This window comes from Sinohyriopsis cumingii, chromosome 7 (genome assembly GCF_028554795.1).
Source record: "Sinohyriopsis cumingii isolate HCF-2022 chromosome 7, ASM2855479v2, whole genome shotgun sequence".
Classification (NCBI taxonomy): Eukaryota; Metazoa; Mollusca; class Bivalvia; order Unionida; family Unionidae; genus Sinohyriopsis; species Sinohyriopsis cumingii.
The window spans coordinates 44,110,912-44,136,731 of record NC_142967.1 but is presented as its reverse complement, the minus strand read 5'-3'; positions in this window follow the sequence as shown (position 1 = coordinate 44,136,731).

The window sequence follows — 25,820 nt, the reverse complement described above, 5'->3', positions numbered from 1 at the left end:
TCAGCAACACCGACATTAAATTCACACAATTAGTACAAAACCTAGATGTTACTCTGGACAGTACTCTCGCATCGCACCAACATGTCATGAACATATGCAAGACTGCATATCTTAAGCTGAGAGGCATCAGCTCCATTCGCAAATATCTTTCAGTTGATGCCACTAAAACACTTGTGTGTTCATTAGTACTTTCAAGACTGGACTGTTGTAACTCAATTCTGTCTGGTTCATCTCAATATCTACTCCAAAAACTTCAAAAAGTTCAAAACATAGCTGCTCGGGTCATACTTAGAGTATCACGATCAGAGCACACCTCCCCGCTGCTCTGTACCCTCCACTAGCTATCCATTCGATCCAGAATCAAACACAAAATGTATTCTTTGTGCTACGTTTCACTGACGGGCTCTAGTCCAACATACCTATCCGACCTCACCCATGTGTACACACCAGCAAGATACTTACGCTCCTCTTCTGACAATCGTATACTCATTATTCCCACTATGAAAACAAAGTCGTATGGACAGCGTTCTTTTGCATACCATGGCCCAGCAACGTGGAATGAATTACCCACTGAACGTATACACAAAGACACAGTGATCCCATTCAAGCGTGCTCTCAAAACTCACTTATTTCGACTGCAAGAACAAACGTAAAGCCCTAATAATGTTTCCTACCATAAATATTCTCAGCATGTTTTTTTTAATGTTTTCTAATTTCATGGTGTTTGTGTTTGTAATCATATCATTATATATGTTTTTTTTTTTATCTTATAGGTGTTGTCTAATGTTGTAAAGCGTTTAGAGCTTCTAAAGATTAGGCGCTATACAAAGTCCTCATTATTATTATTATTATTATTATTATTATATATATATATATATATATATATATATATATATATATATATATATATATATATATATATATATATATATATATATATATATATATATATATATATAAAATTTTAATTTATTAGTGAAAGTTTCAGATAAGACAATATCATAATGAACTATTCTCTGGCAACGCAGACAATTTATTAAACAACTCACTAAGAGATTCGATACAAACACCTAACGAACACCAGCCTCTATAAAGTATGTGTATAAATTCTCGTACCTTCTTTCTTCTTTCTTCTTTACTTCAATTCCCTGGTATTTCATCTTGTTTTTTATTTGATTATTTATGCGTACGCTAGCCATCTTTCTGACATCTTGTAAGTTTTATTTGCAGGGAGAGATATATCTAAGTTGCAATAACGTATTACCAATCCCAGCTGCTTTGCCTTGTCATGGAATAAAATCAGCTCCAATCTAATCCGTCATCGCAAACATAGGAAATATTTTATCTCGTATTATTTCTTATAGCTGTGTTTGCTTAGCATAACCGATTATGTTGGAGAAGCATCTTGAATTTTATTGTCATTAACCAGTCTTATTTGCGAATAAATGTATGATGTGTTCTGGAACAAAAATATAAAAATAACGTTTGTGCTAGTTTTGTTTATACATACCATTGTAAACACAACGCACACATCAAAGCCGTTGTTTTTAAATGATTTGTGGGAGTTAGTATCTGGATCGCTTATCGCTCCTTGAAACGCTTTAAATACTATTTATCGGTCCTTAAAACGTTTGAAATAAAGGGTCTAAAACAAAATTAGGGCACCTGCAGGGCTCTCAAAACATGTTTACTGTCACAGCTGCTACTGCCACCTCGAAGTAATAAAATTAGGATCTCTGAAGAAAAATGTTCGCTTATTATAAATTTGTTTGTTCACTTGGTTTTACAAGTGAGCGTGAAGTGGTGGTGATCGAAGATTGTGTGATCGCTTAGTTAATGTGACGCTAAATAGCACTAATTAACCTTAGATTCGATATTTGGCACAGAAAGTTCGACGGACCTTATTGTCATGTTTCTGTGTTAACACGAGAATATGCACCTCTCACAATTACGTAGTGAATAGAAATGTGCGGTTACTACATATGAAAATGAGTGTTTAGCCAGGATTTGGGCAACTTCCTCCAGGGCGCGGGCCAAACAAGTTATTTTTTAAAGCCGCACCTTTAGGTGTAAATTCACAGATAAAACCAGGTCACGGGCCGAGCCCAGACCGCGTGCCGTATTTTGCCCACTACCGGTTTTGCCTAAATTATTTGGCTCTCAGATGGGCTGTTTCTTTTTGTTAATGTAACCGCTAAAAAAATTTTTTTATCATGGCAGCATTCATGAATACATTAAAAAAATCGTTACATCCGTGAGATAATAGTCTCGGCTTCTCAACAGTAATATACAACAGTGGGAATATTTTCCATGTTCATTTTGTCCGCGTTGATCGTCAAATTGGAATACACTGTATTCGTATCTACATATAACACTCTTACTGATTAGTACCAAATGTGTCTTCTTTGTTTGGCATATGCCGTACACTCAAGTCAGCCAGTCAATCAGTTAGTCAGTCCTTTGTTCTTTTTTGAGAAACTTTAGGAATTAAGATTAACCAAGTTCCGTTGGTCAATAGATAATAGTCCTTTTTAACCAGTGGGTTCGAGTCTCGGATTCGGCTAATGTGGGTATGTGAGAAAGTTTGCCAGTAGCTTCTCATGGGTCGGTGGTTCTTTCCGGGATTTTCCCGGGTTCTTCCTCCACTATTAATACTGGCCGCCATGTATAGCCTATCGCGTGCTAAAAAACGGCGTTAAACACTACAACAACAACAATAACCAGTATTTTCAGGACAACTATCCAACCGAACATAAACATAATCATTCCGTTAAAATATGTAACCGTTAATAGATTTTGAAAAGGCGCAAATATCTCTGCAGATCAGTTCAGGTGTATCTCGAAAATATTTATTTCCTGTAAATTGTCCAGACATGTAGTCTTAGAAACGTCATATCATTTTGTGCTAATCAAAGCCCTATCATGTTTGTGTGATAATATCCCCTGCCCCCTTACATCTTGTTTCACAGTAGGTTTTAAAGGCTTCATTCAGTAGACTTTCTTTTGTACTTGAAAATATTTTGGTAAAAATGGTGGATTGTAATGACAGCAACTGGTTCCCTGTTCCAAGCATTGAATTTTCCATATCATTGTGTGCTAATCAAAACACACTCATGTCATTGATAATATTTTGTTCCCGTACATCTTGCCTCACAATGGGTGCTGGAAACCTTATTCAGAAGACCTTTTTTTAATAAAGAGAATCCTTTGGTGAAAAATGGTTGACTGTAATGGCATTAACTGGTGCCCTGTTCCAAGCACGTAATCAAAATATTGATCTGCACAGAGAAAGACAAATCATCGCGAATGATAGCGAAATGAATGCCTTGGGAAAAATAACACGGAAAAAATTATCAATCACGCTGTTCATCGTATGATGGTATCTTTCAAAAATATCCATTTGAGACAAGATGAAACATCCACAATAAAAAGTTATTATTATCAAACATAGATACATGATGCATATACAATGTCACAAACTGATATTTGGAATATTAATAAAATATTAAATAGAAATATTTTATATATATTGCTAAATTTGACACGTGATTTTGTCGAAAGACGATGGTTTCCCATAATCAACAAATAATAACCAAAGTCTTAAAAAAATCTAAATGAAAACGTAAATACAAATATAACGTGTGTGTGTTTGCATGTGTGTATGTGTGTGTTGTTGTTGTTGTTGTTTATTCCCTTGCAACGAAAGCTTGATTAGGTTGATATGTCGGGAAACATCCGCTATTATCAAACTGGGGATATAATATTGGTATTTAATCTAGTACCTTTGAACACGTTACGGACACTGTTGTCAGCAACAGCGCACATGATCTATATTTGACTAGCACATTATTATTTTTAAACATGTATACAATCATACTACATAAGTGTATGACATCATAGACTCCGATCAAGATCGATATATTTTATCATTTGGAACAATACAATTTACAGACATTCACAAACCATAGAAAACTAAACGAAAGTACATTTGAAATGCTAAATATAAGATAAACTACTAATTATAGGTGCTTTATAAATAAAAATTCCAAAACTCTTCCCATACATAATAAATAAAGTTGACCAGAATGTCCCGTTGTACTATTACATCTGAACCGCAATGTTCTGCATAACTTCGAAGAGAAATAAATTATTGACCAAATGGTTCGAGCTTCATCTTGAGGACAATTTGCACAGTCAGCAGAAGAAGAAAAAAAAATTTCTTTCATTTTATTGGCCTTACAACGTTTTCTTCTAATGTGCTGAACTCTCATTTCTGGTGCTTACAAGGACTATTTTGGTTAATTTCTCATTAACACTTTCGTGAAGTGGAAAATATTATGAAAGAGTTAATACAGACCAAGAGGTTGATTTTTGTCAGATGAATTGCTTCCCTGACGATGTATTCTTTAGAGGACAACATGACGAACTCATTACATCCGTTAGGAGAGGACACTAGCATTTTTTTTCTACATACGGGTATTTTGGAGTTGTATTTGTTTCTTGAAGCAAAAGAGCACTTTCCTATAAGGCTCTCTTCCTCGCCTTCAGGAAGAAATGTATACCATATGAGCATAAAGTTGTAAAAGACACGTACGTTGTAAATAAGATATTATTCCCGACAATATTCGATTGTCTTACAAATATGGCAAATATCTTATAGTATCTGTTGTATCACAAAACAAACATAAAGTCAGTGCAGACGACATGAACGTAACCTTTTATCGATGATATCATTTCTGCGGAATCAGGGGAAACGTAGAAACCATCAGTTTTAGAGGACAAAGCATACTCTAAAAGGAAATTACCAATAAATTACTTCAAATGGATTGATCTTATTTTCTTTCTTCCGACAGATATGGATTTTATTGTGTCTGTGCAAATACACCGGACGCTTTATATGGTTGGCTCAACATTTTTTGTGTGCAAATTTTTACTATTGTTGCTAGCAACTAAAATTAGGGATGATACTTCAATTAGCATAGTTATTAAAATTTTCATAAATTTAATTTGGAATGTTTTTCTGTCCGATTACAGATATAAAAAGTGGTGAAAATACTATTGCGTTCATTCTGAAAATCCAACAATCTCGTTGAAAGAAGGTCAAAACTACATATACGTAGTGGTGGTATACGAAGGCCGATAAATCAGCCCCTTACCCGTGATGATATTGATTTGCGGTTTTGGGACTGATTTCACCTGTTCATTAAAAACTGCTATTATGTGCAGTCAGTATTGGCTCCACACACACATCAGTGTACATTTTCTATGGTTTACGTAGCGGCTTCCGCTATTTAAAAAAAAATTAAAAAAAATAAAGCACGAATACGAGCAATATGGTCACATGATACTTCAGTGTGCAATCTGAGACGAGAATAGTACGTACACCTCGAGAGGCTTCCTCGTTACATTCTGTGGTAATTAAAGATTAGCACTGGTCGCCGATGAGACAAAATCACTTTAATCCACGGAAATGTATTTTTCAGAGAGTAATGCAAGTTTAAGTGCACTGACGTGTATTCTAAACGGGATAACGCAGTTTTAGATCCATGCAAGTGTATTTTCCATTGAATATTGCAGTTTTAAACGCACAAAAGTGTATTCTTAATGTATCAACGCAATTTTGAATGCACAGACGTTTATTCTCCACGGAATAAAGCAATTTTAAATGCACCGACGTGTATTCTAAATGGCGTAAAGCGGTTTTAAATGCATACAAGTGTATTTTCCATTGAGTAAGGCAGTTTTGTGTGCACTGACGTGTATTTTCCATGGAGTAAGGCAGTTTTAAATGCATACAAATGTATTTTCCATGTTGTAATGCAGTTGTATATGCACTGAGGTGTATTTTCAATGGAGTAAGGCAGTTTTCAATGCACTGACGTGCATTTTCCATGGAGTAAGGCAGTTTTCAACGCATACAAATGTATTTTCCATGGAGTAATGCAGTTTTATATGCACCGACGTGTATTTTCAATGGCGTAAGGTAGTTTTAAATGCACCGACATGTATTTTCCATGGAGTAAGGCAGTTTTAAATGCGGGCAGAATTGAGTGATCTGTAAAAACGAGCATCCAAGACCACCCCCACCGCCCACCCAGGGGCCCCCATTTGCCTGAAAAGACACCAAATATTGTATTCCATGTTACTTCCCTGTTATTTTCAGTGGTATCAAAAAACAATGATTTTATGGTGTAATGATGTAATGCAAAACGCGCAAAAACATCTTGGTGTTGGCCGGGTTCGAGATTAGGTTTTTATCTACAGTGTACATAAATACTACTTTTATGTTTAAATATTGGTCATAATCTTCATACCGAGTAGTTTAGAGTAGTTCCGAATAATTTTGTTCTATGCATCGTCCACATCACATATGTGGGGGGGGGGAGGGGTTCCGTGAAAGTATTATCCGTGACGTAATTTACGCGGATTTATATATAAATTATCTCCGTTTTCTGTAGTATTGGTTTATTATGGGGTTGAAAATAGCGTGTTGAGAGATATGCGGGTGTTATGGGGAGGTGGGTTGGTATGTAATTATGGAAAGATTAGATTTCTCGTTGTAATAATTTCACTAATTCGCATTTCCCTTCTCTGTCGAGTTTCACGGTGTGTACATGTTAATCATCATGTGGCTTTATTTTCTTTTATAGCGGATGGCCTTAGTGGCGATAGGGTGCATTTTAAACTATGGCCGTACACTGCTTAGAATGTGTCCTATCACCCCTAACTGTTTAGTACTATCTAAAAAATTAAACATGATGCCGGAAGGACTGTAGTAGTCTCGTTCCATATGCAAGAAAGAGACGTGAATAGTCCATGACATATTGACATGAAGAATGCATGGTTATATATGTCGTATATATCTGCAGGGCCGACGGGGGGTGGGGGGGGTGGAGGGAACCGGGGATATATCATTGGGGCCCGGGCTCGTAAGGAGGCCCAGGCCGAACAACACTTTTTAATTTTATAAAAGAAACATTTTGTTTGAACAAAAACTAGGAGAGACCCAGCTGTTTCTAACCCCAGGGCCCATGCTCGCACTCTACAACTATGTATATCTACTTTCACAGAAGAATGATGCACTTATCTAATGCTGTTGGCAAGTATCTTGTGCCAAGAATAATTACCTTCAAAGATAGATGAAAGCTTCTACGCTCGTGCCTAGTTGTTTTAAATTCCTTAAAATCTCGTAAAAGTACAAGCATAAATGGCGTGCAGTTCAGTTAAGGAAACGAACACATATAATAAAGCAGACAGTGTTTCAAATATAAAATATTGATTTCAATCATTTTACTGCAAATGGTGATTTCAGATGTTTAAATCAATGAAGAAAATAAATAATTCAATAACCAGTTATGAATGTTAAAGTTGCATTAAACAAGAAAGGAGAAAACTTTATTCCAACAGAAGCCTGACATATGTATCAAAATTATTCTACAAAAAAATGTCTGCAGCTTCATGAGTGGATAGTTGTTCCTTTCTGAATACTTAAAGAACGTTTCATATTATTCCTTACAGAACTGTAATTATCATGTTTTGTGTCACTAGGACGCTATATGTGAATACAAATATTATTCCAGAAACGTTCTGAACTGTGCATTTCGTCATTTCAATCCAAATCTTAGGAATATGATATGAAAAAGACAGGGTAGAAACAAAGAATTTTTTTCCTGCAAGGTCAAAATAGAGTATCTTTCTCAACGAAAATGAAAAATTCAGTAGCACGTATGTCATATATTTAATAGTCAAGAAACGTGCACTACAAACATTTCCTAGGCCAGGTATGTGCAACCTACGACTGCACCCCAGGCCGAATCCACCCCGCTACCAGGTTTTATTATTTCATTTACATCACACGGAGTGGCTTTAAAATCGCTATCCGGCTCATGGCCTGGTTTTACATGATTATATTCACATCACACCGTGTGGCTTTAAAAATCGCTTTCCGGCCAATGACCTGGTTTAAGGTGTCGCTCTACAGTTTCGTATTTTGCATAGGGTTAGAATTTTAAAAAAAAAAATTTCCCCGGGTTTTCTCACTAGTTATACTGGCTACTTAAAAAGACTCTGTGTGTCTGTGTGTCTGTGTCTGTGTGTCTGTGTGTGTGTGTGTGTGTATATATATATATATATATATATATATATATATATATATATATATATATATATATATATATATATATATATATATATATATATATGTATGGCAATGTTCACATAACATTTAATTCACTGTATTTTGGTGTGTGATTGATGGGTGTAATATGGGTTATAAAGTATAAAGTCTGGCTTTACTCCAAATGTGCACCTTTCAAAATACTGCTAACTCCACTTGGTCATTTTCACTTAGTGAACATCTGAGGTAAATTGTTAAAAAGAGTGCCGATTTCGTCTTTTTTTTAAATTTTTTATTTTTTTTACATTTCATATATTTGGTAAAGAGTGCACTTTAGACTAATTCAGGCTAAAAAAAATGTGCACAAGGGAGTGGTCATTTTATTTAGCAGTGTGCTTAGATCATGTACAATTTTCACAAGTACACTATTCAAAGAAATGTTAGCAACATTAAATCAAAAGTAGCACAGAGGTACGCCAACATTCTCTACACTGTGCATGTTTCAAATGCAAGAAACTTCACCTTACATAGGTCACTCTCTCAAAAGTATATACGAGCTGGTGAGCGACCCCATGATCCGGTTAAATTTACATCACACGGTGTTGCTTTAAAAATCTCATTCAGCCCATGACCTGGTTTTATCCGCTTATGTTTACATCACACGGTGGGGCTTTAAAAAATCCCTATCTGGTCCATGTCCTGGAGGCACATGTCTATCCCTGACCTTATTGTCCAGAAATTTGCAGCTACTTGAATTTCCTAGACCTAGTCGTTCAGAAGTATTGTATCATAAATGTTAAACGAAGTATGCAACATACTGACAAACTACCCGTATATCGCATCCTAATGATGATGAACTTTCACAGCTCATATCATAAGCTAAAGCTGTGGTTCCCAAAGTGGGCGGTGGGAATACCGGAGGGGGGGGGGCGCTAATGCTGAATAATACATTGTACGTGGTAAGGTAGGGGGCGCTGAGGATAACCAAGGGGGCGATGGCCCGAAAAGGCTTGGGAACCACTGAGCTAAAAAGGGTAGTTTGTTTACATGGTTCCTTTCGACTAAACTTTTTAAACAAATTTATTTCAGGTTTCCATCATTTCATGCCAAACACTCCCATTGAAAAGCTTCATATTTGCACAGATTTAAAATATTTATGTTATTGCTCAATACACTGGGTAAAAAACATTTTTTTTTTTTAAGTTGCTCTTGTTTCCCGCCCCCATCCCGTCCCCAACAACATGAAGGTCAAAAGCTTTCTACAGTAAGATTGAACTGTAATTGTAAAGATTACTCAATTCTCATCGGGTCATTGAACGCATACTGTTAATAATTTTAGTGAATAAATGCACAAAACTGCATTGGTGTTCTGTTCTGAGTCCGCTGATAGAACTAACTGATATTGCGTAAAGATACCGCGAGGTTGTCAGGCCCAGCCGTATTCATAAGCCATATCAATGTGCTATCTCCTTGTTTGTTACCACGTTTATTGCTTGAGTAGGTGGGTGTCTTATTGCCTTGGTTACGACTACTGATCTGACATGGGGCCTATTACCATTGGCATTGCTAAGTCGAGTGCCTACAGTCGTAGCATGGCGCAGGATAGTCCGAGTTTCCTCTGACCCTTGCCACCCCATTTTTGATATTTGGACATTTATATTGGAGTATAGGGTCAGAGTCCATTCCCTATCGAAAAGTTTGAATTCGCCGACACCATTTGGTGTCGGCATAGAGTAGCCACTTTCTAGCCGGCCTAGCAAACTTGAACGACTATTCGTCGAAATATACATGCATGAAATAGATAGAAATATGATTTTTTTTTTCTTCAAAAATCTCGCGCATAGCATTCGTTATACCTTTAATCCGCTGACAATCAAGACGAAACTACAGCGTTGCTGAAATTTGACCTGAAACACTCCATTAGCACTCCTAGTCACGTGACTACACAAATCTCGCAAGCCTTCTAGCTTCCTTAAGAGTCTTGTGCATCCTGACGCATAAACCTGACAACCGTGCTCCAGTCTGGATCTGTATAGCATAAGTAAGGTGTCCAGGTCAGCTCCCCAATTTATTCCTTTGATGTTACCGAAGAGTGTTACATGTCTGTTGCATCGTTCAATTAGTTCGTATATTTGTTGTTTCCATGTAAGGTGCTCATCAAAGAACATACCAAGGAACTTGGCCACCCGTTTAAAACCTATGGGTATGTTAATGAGCTAAAGGGCTTTTGCCTTAAGAGAGGACAGAACCCCTATAACTTTTTCTGTTGAATCCCCATTTGTCAGACCATTGACTTATGATATTCAAGCCCTTTTGTAGTTCGTTGATAACGGTTTCGCTGGAAGGGTTGCCTACTTTCCGAACACCGCTATCATCTGCAAACTGTGAGAGATCAATTTGAGTCCGGTTAATTGATTGATCTATATCATTTATCATAATGTTAAAGAGTGTTGGGTTTATTACACTTCCTTGAGGTGCTCCATTTTCTAGTGTATACTTCTCTCAGTAATCGTTGCCAATTATAATTTGGATTTTGCGATTGGTTAGCAAGTTGGCTATCCAATTATGTATGCGACCTATTATTCCACATTGGTTTAGTTTAGCAATTAGGCCTTTTATCCAAAGTAAGTCATATGCTTTTTCCAGGTCGAGGAAGATGGCAATGATCATCTATTACATTTGCGTTTTGCATTAAATCCCAGTTTCATATGCAATTCTAGCCTTATCAGTTGATCAATGGTGGATCTTTTGTTACCACTTTGGTTAGGAGTTATTAGGTTATTTAGTTCCAAATGGTGTTTTAATCTGTTGTTAATCATGATGTACATGACTATAGATGGGTCGTTTGTTAGCGATATGGGTCTATATGAGTTAATATTTGCTGGATCTTTACCTGTTTTTAATACTGGGATAACTATTGTTTTTTTTCCAATTGGGATTTCACATGTTTTTCATATTATATGGATAAATTTTAATATCAGCAGTTCAGTATTTGGATGGATATTTTTGTACATTTCGTACCCCAGTGAGTCCTCCCCCGGGGCGGTTACTTCTTGGATTTAATGGCTTTATGCCATTTGTAGATGCTATTATCATCATTAAGGTAACTGGGTTTGTCTCCTTGGACTATAAATAGGTAGAGAAAACTAGTTTCAATATTTATTCGGTGTTGCTGGAATTTTTGCTCTATGGTTATTGTTACTGCTCATTCCTACAAGGTGTATTTGCCAGTTTATTGGCCTTTTCTTGGGTCGTTATTGCCTCAGGGATCTTTGGAATATTATTGATTGGTATGCCTTTAATTGTTTTAATTGTATCCTATACCTGTTTTGCATTGCTTTGTTGTTTAAGGATGAGCAGAATTCAGACCGAAATTTTAATCTTTGCCTCACGGATCGTCTTTTCTGTTATGTTTTTCTATCACCTTATAGATTTTGAAATCTTTGGCAAGGTTAGTATGTTTAAAGTTATTGAGGACTTTTTTCTTGTCCTCAATTGCTTGCTTACATTCATCGTTCCACCATGGTACCGCTCGTTTGGTGGTTTACCCCCAGTTTTCGATATGATACATGTTGCTGCCATGAGCAGGGTTTCCGTAATGTTATTCTTAAAGATATATATATGTTTTTGTTCATTGTATTTTCGTTTGTGAGCTCATTACAGATGATTTGGTACATTGTCCAATCTGCTTTATCAAATCTCCATGTTGATTGTTTGGTTTGAATACTGACATGATTATAGGAGTTGATAGTTGTTATAACCGGAAAATGATCTCTTCCTAAGGCACTGGTGTGGTAACTACTTTCCAATAATCTTTTTCTGCTATTTTGGGGGAGAATATCGTAAGGCGAATTGCTGATAATGATCCGCTTTCTGGGTTTAGTCTTCTTTGTTTTTTTCTTCTTCTCCAAGTTGTTCTCCAATACCCATTTTTCAATGAGCTTTCCTTTTTATCAGTGATTTCCCCACCCCAGTGGTCGCTATGTGTATTAAAATCCCCGCAAATAATAAAGTTGAATCCTATGTTTTTAATTAATGATTTATATGTGCTCATAGTTGTGAGTATTTTTTACCACTTGGGTCATAGACATGAAATGACCTTGACCGATTGATATTTAATGTTCTCTATATCATCAATCCCTGGTTGGATATTCCCTTCGACTACGTTAGGTAATAAGTCATTAACGAATATTGCTATTCCCCTTTCCTTTCCACCATTGGGTCGGTATTTGATGATGGAGGTAAAAAAAAACCCGGGATTTTTGGTAAAATATTTTTGTTCGTGGATAAGTGAGTCTCCAGCAAGCATATACTATCCGGTTTGTCAATTTTCTTATATAACTTTATGATTAATCCTGGGACAATTATTATAAGTCCCTTGCAGTCCCATTGCCAAATGTGAAATTGCTTGCGATGTTTTATATTTCTATATAACTTTCCTAAAACGGGTATAAATTAAATGGGGGGGGGGGGGGGAGCGCGAAGTAGCTTGTTTGTAGGTCAATATACTTATCCAAAGGTGATATCTTTGCTATACCATCTAGTAAATCTCTAAGGTACAAAGTTGATTACGGGGAAGGAGCTTTCCAATTTCGCATCCAACAATTGGGAAGATTTGTTCAGTTTCTTATCTGTTTCGTTTCCATTAGGCTTTTCCATGAGGTAGTGTGACGAAGTATATGGTAGGTGTGGGGTGCATCACTTGATTGGCAGTGTGTGATTGATTTCCACCTGTTTTTTTATTTCTACTCATCTGTTGTATCCTTTCTCTCTCTTATTTCTCCCAATTCGTTCTACTCTTCCTCCCCGACCTTTCTCCAAATTCTTTCTCCTCCTCCTCCACTTTCTCTCCCACGACTACGCTTTTGTCGACTTAAACTGTCTCGGATACAGTCTTGTATGGTAAAACAAACGTCATAACACAGCACGGTATCAATTACTTCTTATACACACATCAATAAATTCCGTCACATCAGTGTATATTCATACTCCCGTTATACTAACCAATATTACAATAATCAGACGCATTTCTTTACCTTACAACTCATACAAAGTACGCAAATATTCAAATATTTATGCTCGGATATATGCATACGTCCATAGTAACTAATCTTACATACTTCAACCATTTTCCAAATTCACAATTCAAGCATGTGTAAATTCTAACATAATGCATTAATAAATGCATTAGTTTACTACGAAGTAACCTAATAGCGAATTACAAATTTAATTCAGAACACAAGCTCACACTCAACATAATTCAGCCTCGTATAGTTCTCTACGTAAAACTTAAGCCCATTTCTCAAATACGCATGAAAATAAAACACCACAAAGTCAATTCTACATGCTAAACGATCCTAGTAATTTAGTGTACATACGACAAATAATTATAATTATGATGCCGTAATAATCTGCAAAAATCGAGCAAATAACTTACTGACCTTTTCGAAGTTTTGTCTTTTCTTAGAATTTACCTCTAAGTTCTGCCGCCATATTAAGAGTGGCTTCTTTCTCGGAGTAAGCCCTATTGATCTGCAATCTTTTCAGATGACTATTAAATTACTCTTACAATTCAGAAGGTATCAGTCGGGCCTGAATTTGTAATCACGCCCTCTATCTCAATTTTTTATATCGCTGTGGACCGATCCAATCAAACTTAGCGGACAATGTCCCTCTCGCTGTCTGTCAACGTGGGGACGGATAAGAACACGCCCCGTTCACCCCGTGGACTTTCCTTTTGATTCTTGAACTAATCTTTAATATATATGTCTGATAACGGAAAGCCTTTGTTACGCGACCGGTCGCCTTTGCCGATTCAAGTTTCCGGTCTCTGACTGGTAGTGGTAACCTTGTGTAAGAGTTAAACACTAACCCCGCAGAAATGTTTAGAGCTCAAATACAAGGCCGTAATATTCCGAAGACAGGTAGATTATAGCTTATATATGACTCTACAGCTGGGGCTTAGCAAACGTCACAGGTAGTCTTGGGTCATCTCCGTGGATCTGCATTTCTGTTCGTCTATAGACTATTTTCCTGTATTGTTACTATTCCTTTTTGTCCTGATGCTATTGCTCTTATCTCTGTAATTAGCTCTTCTGCTGTTACCAATTTTTGGGTTCATCCTTGTACCATTTATTATGCGCCTGTTTGTATGGATTTCTTCTTGGTTTCCATCCTTATGTTGTGTCCGATGGGATACAATTTCCAGAGAATTGTTTTATTCTCTTTTCTCGTTGTGCGTCCTTTTCCGCATTTTTATTCTGTTTGTTTGCTAGCGGTCGGCTGTTGGTTGTTGAGTGTTCCGTAAGAATACTTTCTAAACTGCTTTTGTCCACCTTGGGTAGTTGTGGATCTTCCGCGGTTTTTTGTGTTTGTTTTCCTAGGTTAGCTCCATTAGTGACCTCTGCATACGTGGGAGATTTTACCCGTGTATTTAGTGTCTCAACATCTGTTGATGTTTCAATTGGAGCTATGTAGGAGTCCTCTCTAATGACTTCAGTATGTTTAGCGAATGAATGTGTATGCTTTGTGAGTCTTGTAGTGAAGATTCCTTTTTTCGGCGTCTGCCAAGGTTGTTGATATTTCCTCTATTGGGTGTTCATCCTGAACACTTCCTTATGTGTGCTCAAAGACAGTTTGGATCTTTGGAGCCCTTTTGTCAGGTGATGATACTACTTCCGGGATATTTAACTTACCTCCTATTAACTCTTTATCTAGGTTATGAGGTGAGGAGATTTACATCTCTGTGGTTGACACTATTGGTAGCGTATCGTCTAATATTTGTGACGAGTCGCTCTCTGTGTGGAATGTGATACTTTAATCTATCTTCACTGATGACGGCTTCGTGCGCTTCATTGGGGATGTTGACACTGGAACCAGTGCTTGTGGGGATGGTGAGATCGGGTTTGGGAAAATTTCACTCACGTCGAGTGTTTTAACCAAGACTGCTGTGCCTGGCGGGGCTAAAACTTAAAAAAAAAACAAAAAAAAAAAAAAACAACCTCTATCGATGGGATAGGCATGATCTGGTGTTATTGGATAATTTGGAGAAACTGAGGTAAAGATATGACTATTATGGTTTCTAAGCATTTTTCTCAGTTAATTGTTTTGCCTAATTGCGCCTCTGTTCTGTTGCATTGCTCTCTTTTTCTGAGGCGGTGTTGTGTTTGGTTGCGACATAATAGTGGTGTGCTCCTACTTGCTATCTTTTACCAAGTACTTAATTGTACTTACAGCAACAACCCGAAGGTCTGATTCCAATGAATAAGCAATTTGAACTTCGATTTCCCTTTTCCAACTAATTCCTAAAAGAGTTATAAGGTGATGTCAACTCAGCTCGGCAGGCTGCTGGGCCTCGTCTGCAGGTCGAATCAGCAGGATGGGCAGCTAGGCAGGCTTCTTGCGAGTGTCGTACCCTCGAATGGAATGGAGCGGAACGGAACGTGAATGAATCGAATGAATGGAATATTTCTGGAAAGGTCGATTCACTGTGTCTAGAAATGGATACGCGTACGTCAGATAAGACAAATAAACTGTTTGAATGTCCGTGTGTGATGAAGAGAAACGGATTGAACAGCTGTATAGAACGTCTGATCAAGCATGTAAGATTAAATGGACATGTAATTAATATCTAGCTTCACACGTAATTATCAATAATCAACATCAAAATGAATGTTTCGGAAGTATAGAAAGACTGGCAATTTAATGTCCAATCATTTAATTTTGGTTTGCATATCTGATAAGGTGTATAACATTTTTATAACATATTTGTAATTGAACTATTTTTAACCAGATATTAATAAAAGATAATGTTACTACGCCATGTACAAAATTTCTCAGTGTCAATATAACTGTCCTCATGAAAAAGAATCAGACACTGCAACATTATCGGCAAAGTGCATTAAACATATCGCCTTTCCATATATCAGGTTCGTAATTCGAAAGAATATAATACTGTAAAATATGATAAACTAGACAAATAATGAAGGATTTTGCACTATTTCCATAAAGTGTACCAAAATATGATGTGTTTGTTTGCCTTGGTTTCGATTTGAAACTGCAAATGTGTGTTTCAGATACACATGGCTTCTACATGGATGTACCTCTCTTTTTCAATCATGAATGTAATCGATTTAAGCAAAAGCTTCCAGTTACATTTTCTAATCGGCTTCCAGCAAGCAATCTCTTACATGGCATTGCAGAAAATACCATTATCAGAATGTTTGTTTTAAAAAAAGTATGTAGAAAGTGTCTTCGGGAGACGAGCTCATGAGATTATCTTACATTGCCTTAATTTCACAAACTTGCCGTTTCACGTTTCTCTTGCATAAGAGAAGGATTAAATGACTTTGGTTTACTCAGGCACTGAAAGGTTCCTATCTCACATCTTATTGCAATCGATTTGCCTCAGTAAGCCTAAAACTGAACTAAGCTCTTTACTGACTCCTCTGCTATTATTGCCTATACACCTAATTGAATCATAATGTACCGAATATAGGCCCGCCGGTTTCTCTAGGACTAAACGATGATACGACAAAAAATTGCGTCATTTGCGTCAATTGTAATCAGATTTATGGCTACCCCATTAAATTAAAACCTAATAGACTTCAATAGATGTTGAGCTTGACGTATTTAATTTATAAAAATGTGTACTACTCCAGCTTAGTTCAATCATATTCTCAGATGATATCATGTGATAAAAATTCAAGAAAATGTTGGGGGTGGGGGTAGAGATATCACTGGAGTTTGATTTGTTTGATGTCAATTCTTTTAAAATTCGTAGCTTCTATGCATTTAATTTCAAAGCTTCTGTCGTTCAGTGATTGGCGGTGTACTTACGCTCTGAAACGTATCTAGGTGACTGGGTTTTTGTTATTGTTGTTTTTTTTAAACCTGCGCCTAATTCCTGGTTAATTACTTCAAATAGACATTCATTGTAAGAAGATGCACTCTTTGCAGCACGAAATTTACTAGCCAGAGCTGGCCTAAGGCCGATTGGACCGATTTGGCCCAATCGAGACCCGCGCTCACTGGGGACCCGCGCTTTAGTAATTTTAAAAACATATCCACAGAGAGAAAGTAAGTTTAAAGCAATGGAAGAAACTTTTAAGTTCAATATTATATAAAAACTTGTTTAAAAGTTTATTTCCAGATGTCTTGCTCACAGGAGGCTTTGCGCGCCAATCCAGGGGGCCCCGCCAAAATGATCCAAATCGGTCCACGTGTTTGCTAAAGCCGTTACTGTACTAACCCCAATAAGGTTATTATTTGCTCCCGTATATCAGACAATACATGGGTACCTCAGTCTGCTTCGGAAATATCCCGTGTACCAGACAGTAAATGGATACCACCGACTGCTAGGGAAAGATCCCGGAAATCAGACAATAAATTAGTACCTCCGACTGCTAGCGAAAGATCCTGTCTACCATAATGTAAATGGTCCCTCCTACTGCAAGGAAAAGATGTAGAAAACGTGGGCTACCTTGCGATCATCCGGATGCCGTAAAGACTGTCGGGGGTTGGGTGGGTGAGGGGTACGTACATCTACTTCTGTATCATGAGGTGTGTATGTGTGTCAAAGTAGGAGAATTCTCAGTTTAATCTTAAGTTTTCAAGCCGTGATCGAAATACAACAGGACTTAAAACCAGCAGTTTAACAACCAACATCCTATATCTATTGATAATAGATATCTTAATAATGAACTGGACCCAAACAAATCAATTTGGCATCAAATTACTATAAATATGGAATGACATTATGACTACAGCTGTCCTATTTTTAATCTGTTTAAGCCAGCTTCTCAAATTTTAATTAATATTCCATTATATGGTTTATCCTTACTTAGCCTTCGATTGAAATTTAAAACGTACCCAGGCACCGTTCTGCTGGACTTTTGTTTTATCCGCACCTGCTGCGTTACTTTATATCGGAATCATGGTCTCAGCGGCCGTTACAAACAGAGCATTATGGGTAAATTTGTCGGAATACTTTTCCGTGCTGTTTCATGTCTGTTACGCGCAAAATTATGTGTTATGTATGACAGAATTTTGTACCGGCTTGTAAATCTAATCATTTCGTCGTTTCATTACTCTTTTGACTCTAACGAACACGCAATCAGGGAAAATGAGATTTGCCATCTTGGACTATTTTCATTGATGATATTATTATATCTTTCAACCCATCTTTTGACGCATAGAATTTTCAAGATTTGTTGTTGTTGTTTTTGTTTGGTTTAACGCCATTTTTCAGCACACGATAGGCTATGTATGGCGGCCAGTATTAAGGGTGGAGGAGGAACCAATGAAAATCCCAGAAAGAACCACCGACCCACGAGAAGATACTGGCAAGCTTTCTCACATACCCACATTGGCTGAATCTTAGACTCGAACCGACGCAGACAGAGGTGAGATGGCAGTGATCCGTAACGGATAGCGCTTTAGACCACTCGGCCACTCGGTTCAAGATTTCTGGACATTGTCCGTGGAATGGACTTGTTGGCTTTCTTCAAAGAACTGACCCGCCTGCAGACTGAATGAAGACGTTTGTAAAGAGAAAATTTCCAGATAACGTTTACGGGGATACATATGGCATAATTTGATTTTCACAGAGTCGCGTTACTGCACAGTTAGCATAATATGTATAAATCCTTTGCTAACTAAATAGTTCATTAAACTGGATATCCAGGCGTAAACATTAAAATTGTTTTTATATAATTTAACTTATTATCGACATTGCTTTCACCATCCATTAAAGAATCTTATGTGATTGTCGTGTATGACCAGGCCAATGTCCTAATGCGACCAAGCCACTGCCCTGAAAGTGATTGTCGACGTGTAACTTGATGCCACTGCTCTGATGTGATTGTCGTGTAAGACCAGGCAACAGCTCTGATGTGAGGTCACTGTTTTGATGTGATTGTCGTGTATGTCAAGGACACTGCTCATTTGTGATTGTCGTGTAAGACCAGGTCGCTGTTCTGGTGTGTGTGTGTGTGTGTGTGTGTGTGTGTGTGATTTGGATTTTTAACGTAGCGTTAACAATTTTTCAGTCATATCGCTACGATGTCTGCAGTGTGGCAGTTTATAGTGATGCCTAGCTCTGGGGCATCATGTCCGAGACATGTAGCATGATCATCCACCCAATCACATTATCCTGACACCAGGCCGACCAGTCCTAACACTAACCTCTTAATGCTGAGCGCCAAGCGAGGCAGCTGTTAGTACCATTTTGGTGACTCTTTGGTATGACTCGGCCGGTGATTGATCCCACGACCTCCTTCATCAGAGGCGGACGTTCTAACCACTAGGCAACCGGAGCGGTCCTCCTCAGCTGTGATTGTCGTGTATGACAGCGTATGTAGGAAATATAAATTTACACTTTACTGACATAAGTGCACCATGGCAAAGAAATTAAGATTCATGAATATATTAAAAAATGATGCATTTCTTTACATGTGTGGCTGATTTTTGACTCTGTTTTTATCTAGATTTTATCTTTACGAATCCAGCAGTAATTTTAAGTCAGCACATTTTGTTTTATTCATGTAAAACAATTAAGGACGTTAATGCATACAAACCAGAATTGTTCTACAGCTATGCCAGTTTTACCTGCTGCAGCAAAATAAACACATTTTAGTATGTCTTTCAAAATTCATCGTATGTCTAATAAGGGTTAAGTCCGGATTAAGGTTAAGTCAACGAATGCATGTTTTTCAAGATGGCCAGTATAAAGTCTAATTTGGATGACATCTGATGCTAATGATCTGCAAAAGGGTCGGGCTCATGCTGAAATATGCTGGGAGGGGGTATTGTCTATTGTCTAAGTGTAACGGAATTATAATTATTCTGAGAACTGGACTATGATTGATGGCCTCTTTTCCTGGAGAAAAGATAACTTTAGGTGTAGCCACTGTTACACGCCCCTTTCCACGGACTGTTCGATGCCGCTTTGTTATGAATACGGTTCAAGCACATCTGAGTATTGTTTTGTTGTTATTGTCGTTTCTTTTGTTACTATTTTTGTTGTAGTTAATTCCTAAAAACATTTTGCGAACGTAAATTTTAAATCTATCCTGCCATTTTACTTCCTTGGTCATTCCTACTGTGTAGATTTCGCTGCTTTATCTGCCATGTGATTAACGTCAAAAATCTCACGTGATACTGCCCTGGAATTTTGTATACGTTAAAACATCCCGGGACTACTTTTGGGTCTTTTTTTTTTTGTATCCACTGTAATCAAGATCGGGCTTTATCTGTATCACCTCCTTGCAACATAACAGTAATAATAAGAATACTACAAAATTCCTCGTCCTACCACTTACCCGTGACATGAGATCAAATTTTTTCAAGTTCACAAAATCTCCGAACTGAGTTTTTGTGCAATTCGTTTTTGTAGTTTTTGAACACTTACCTTTAGTGGGCACAATATAGCCACTATTGTGCTGAGGTGTCTTAAGGTGCTACTAAAAAAAATCAAACTGAAATTGCAGCCTTTTTGCGCTCCAACACACTCATCTTTAGCCAAACAAATTGTCTGGCAGACTTTACGAATCTGCCGCCATATTTTTCTATGTGAATGAAAGTAGTTCAGAATATAGTTCTCAAAGGTTATAAGTTACATCTGCGGTCTCTTTCGAAGCTTGACGGAAATGGCCGAGAATTTTCCGATTGGGACAGTATGTGCCTTGTGCAGACAATATCAGTTTTACTTGGATGTTATTCAGTTCTCATATATGATGCACATCATTGCTGAGCCAGAGTTCAGTAACCCCTCAGAAAAGATTTGTCGCAAATACCAGGCCAGCCGAAAGTAAAAGCATCAAAACCAATAATGTTGCATTATCATATAGAGTATTCCATTACCACAGATTAATACCCGAGCTTATTTATCACACGGCACACAAAAAGCACCAAATTGGCAGGCCACACTGCTCCAGTCAATGACACTAAAGCTGATTGGATACAATTTATAAGATACCCCGAGAACGTATGATCTTTGTCAGGCTATTAACCCCATTCCCACCAACCCCCACCATATTGCATAGCAGACAAAACAATGTTGCGAGACAAGAGATATATATATATATATATATATATATATATATATATATATATATATATATATATATATATATATATATATATATATCCTAACTAAACATATTGTGTATATAATGAAATGCAAATATGAAACAAACTGTCATATTACTGCAACATTGGTTTTGAAATATTAAGGTATATATCGACTTGAGAGGTAACTAAATTATATTGATTATCGTAAAATATTTTACAATGTTTTTAAGATCATCGACACATGATCGATGATTTTGTCTTAACTAGAAGAAAATACCGATATTTTCTTTTCAGAAATCAGATGTTCTTTACAAGTTATTATTGCCAACATATAAATATTTTGTTGTCTTTAGCAAAACAGGCGAGGACAACCAAAGTAATCACGATAATAACCATTTATGTTTTTATTTATTATTGATTGGATTTTTCGCACTTTTAGCGCTTAATTCAATTGTTCTCAATAAATATTTATTTCAATTGCATTTTGTTTTTCTTTGGGTCTAAAGAAACAATTTGGTGCATGATTTAGAAACTTAGAGATTCAGAAGGCGACAAAAATGTGTTAGAAAGCTGATGAATACTAAACCATAATTGCATGACCTTGTGTTGAAATGACTTAACTTAAACCAACTACTTCGTTAACATGTAGTTTCCTACCAAATTTATTTAGGCCAGATTGTGAAAGTGGAAGGGGGGATTACTCTGGATTAGTTTGGGATACTGGAAGGATCATGTTACCCATGGACCCAGACAGTTTACAACGTGTGAAGAATATATCATCCGTTACTTTTTGTGCGATGCAACGGAGTGATACAATGTTCCGTATATTTATTGATTTGTTTCAGTGAAAGATAACCGTAAATGCCATAATACTGTTCATAGTCTTCGCGTCAGTAAACACCCAGAGGAAACGATTTAAAAAACATATGAAGCAATTTACCATTATAGTTTGCCATCGTAGGATTTGCTTCAAAAGCAAGAGATGAAATCTTTCAAAGTAAGTGATGTATGGTTGGATTCTGCAAAACAATGTTATGTGCCAACGTATTGAATAGGAAGGCAAAGAACCACACGGGATGTCTGGAAGGCTATCTTAACTGATCAATAAATAGTACCCACTAGTGACTCGTCCGGCTATTATTGAATGTGGAAACGCCTTGTGCATCGCTGAAAATAGTTGATTGATGAGGGCAACGGTCAGAGAATGCTAAATTAACCTTGCTGATGTTTTAAGGACCAAGAACCTCTCAAAGTATTATTAACGTTCTCTAATGAAACATGTGAAGATGCATGGACAATATCGCGTTATTTCTGGCTTTGCAATTGGAGAAAAGGTGGGGTTTTGTGGATTATTATTGTTTTTTTGCCTCACGCCATTCATATTATGCCAATTATTTACATACATATATATATATATATATATATATATATATATATATATATATATATATATATATATATATATATATATATATATATATACAGAGAAAGAGAGAGAGAGAGAATTATAAATATGCATCAGACAGAACGGGAATGTGCTATCCCTGGATTATATAGAAGAATGTGTGATAAAAGTAGGCAGAAGTACTATTTTAATACAAAACAAATAATTCTATCATACAGGTTAGAGAATTTTTAATTTTAAGTCGTACTCTACGGAGATTCGATCCCAGGTCCGCGCGTAAACGGCGTACTTACGGAGATTTGAATCCAGGTCCGCGCGTAAACGTCGTATGAATTAAAAGTTTCCTAACCTGTATGACAGTATTATTTGTATTATATATATATATATATATATATATATATATATATATATATATATATATATATATATATATATATATATATATATATATATATATATATATATATATATATATATATATATATATATATATATATATATGATGTGTGTGTGTGTGTGTGTGAGAGAGAGAGAGAGAGAGAGAGAGAGAGAGAGAGAGAGAGAGAGATAACGCATCTGATGGATACGACAAGCTATCCATACACAAATAATAATAGTTTTTTAGAAGACGAATTTGAATTAACTGAGTAACCGGAAAATGCGTTTATTCTTTGAAGTTCACATTTTGGAGGACGACCTGACCTAGATAATTATGATGGCACCGTAGATAAGAAGACTAATGTGAAAAGAAATAAATCCTCTCGTGTACTTTATATTAACTAGTGTAGCCGGCTATGTGTAGTCATCACTATACCTGTATCGACTACATATGACGTGTTATATGTGAATTAATTAATTTCTTACGAACCGTTTTATCAGTACCTAATGACTCTGTCAATGCGGTGAAGGCTATTGTTTTCAAGAGGGTATATATATATGTATATATATATATATATATATATATATATATATATATATATATATATATATATATATATATATATATATATATATATATATATATATATATATATATATATATATATATATATATATATATATCTGACAAATAAAAGCAAACCGTTAATCATGTTAATTAGTCGAGTAAGCTACAACATCCTCAAAACTTTATAATGCTATGAACATTTACGGTTTTGATATCAATATTATCCGAATTCCCATTATATTTATTGTTTTATGTCTAAATTTGTGAAATAATGAAGCTTACTGTCAGTACTGTACAGGACGATAGTGCTGCAGCTCTTTGGCACTTCCATCCATCATCGCTGATATGCATTAAACATTCTTTCGACTGCTTCTTCGACCTGTGGGACTTGTAGTGGCCAAAGTATCCTTGATAGAATACCACGCTGGTAACACCAGGCCATGTAATTCCCATGTATCCCAGTCTTTTCTATCGCTTCATTCCGTCTTTGGTAAGTCGCTTCATGTCTGCTACACTGTCAGTGTCATTCATGGAGCCCTTAAACCACTTGCCGAGGCTCTTAATTGGTATCAGTTCTCTCCTACTCTAAACCTGTATCTATCTTGCAACCTCCTTTCCTTCAGGAGCAGACTTCTTGACTTAGATGACTTGACTTTCATCCTGGCCCAATTAATCTGCCTCCAAGATCTTATAACATCTATCTAGATTCTATTACTGACTTGGATGCAATTGTCGCGAAATCCACGAAGGTCACTGTATGCCGAACTCCAGAAGATAAAATTGGTCCTTGGATCATCTTCTCTGCAGACTTCACAGGCACATTCAAATGAATAAAATTGTCGCCGTTGTATGTGAGTGGTAAATATAGCGTATTTAAAATTATTGCAGACAATGTTTGAATAGCTCGTCTTGAGATAAAACAATAGCCACTTTTGTGATTAAAATTTAACAAAATGAATATATATCGAATTGAGTGATGAAAGTTTTCAACAGAATAGTCAAGCCTGTCTGCATAACCTAATCTGGTTGCTGACTACCCTCCGGAACCAATGTAGCTTGTCTGTTCCCTCCGGTCTTAGATCTTCGTTCATACGTGGATTCTTTAATCCGCCAGAGATCATCACTATTCAGTGTGGAATCTTTACTATCCGGCGTTCCGACGTGAAAGCTGTTTTCCTGATATATAAAATAAATATTTTGCTCTATATCACTTCCTGGAATGAACTAACCTTCCATCTCTCGTCCATTTCGGAGTGTAGCCATATCGTATTACAAACTGACGCTAACTGCTAAGTAGTTTCAGGTCACAATCTTGTATACCATATCGTGTTTGTTTACACAACACCTCTCCTATAGATATTATATAGTAACGAAAACTTAATATATTCCTCCGATACATACACCTTTACTAATTGGTCGATATCATAGTATGCTCTCAGCTAATAACAATTAAGACACTGCAGTATGACCTATTAATCACTATCGTCGCTAATGTCAGACACATGTACACATACGACCGGAACTAAATAGCCATGTAGTCCGCATTGCAGCTCCAATGCTAATACAACCGATTCATAGGTTAAGAGAATTTACATCTTAGTTATACAAATTAATTAAACAATATCACTTCTTGTCTTAACTACATTGTTTGCTAACTATCAATTTACCTGCATAAACAGACTTAATAATTATCAGTTCTTAGCATACATATGACATTTAAACATACACATTCAGTACTTATCTTAAGACTCATATCAAAGAAAAATAATGTATCAAATTACGACACTACTCCTCACTCTTCTTTCCCCTTAAGTAGAATCTTCTCTTGACATCTCTTGTTACGTGTCTCTCAAGATATCCACAACAGTTCCTTCGAAAACTTTTACGAGAGCTTTACACCTACTACCCTCTGAGCTAAGAACTTCGCCTCATGAAAAAACTTAGACTTCTTGTTTTGCGGGGTAACACATTTATAAAACACGAGACTACGCATGGGAATCCCATCTCCGACGATTAACTTGTCCAATCGAAATTTAGGTTTATTTAACTGCCATTAAAACACACACACACACACACACACAAGGTTTGGAAACTTTTACCAACTTCCATTAATAAACTGATCTCTGCAAAGTTTCAACTTATTACAAATATTTCAGGAAGTATAAACGTTGTTTCTGCAACATTTAGCATTTTGCGATGCATGAAACCAATTTACTTCATCTTGAGCAGTTCGAATGACACAGGTATCAAACGGAGCCTCATTAGGAATCAAACATTCCCCT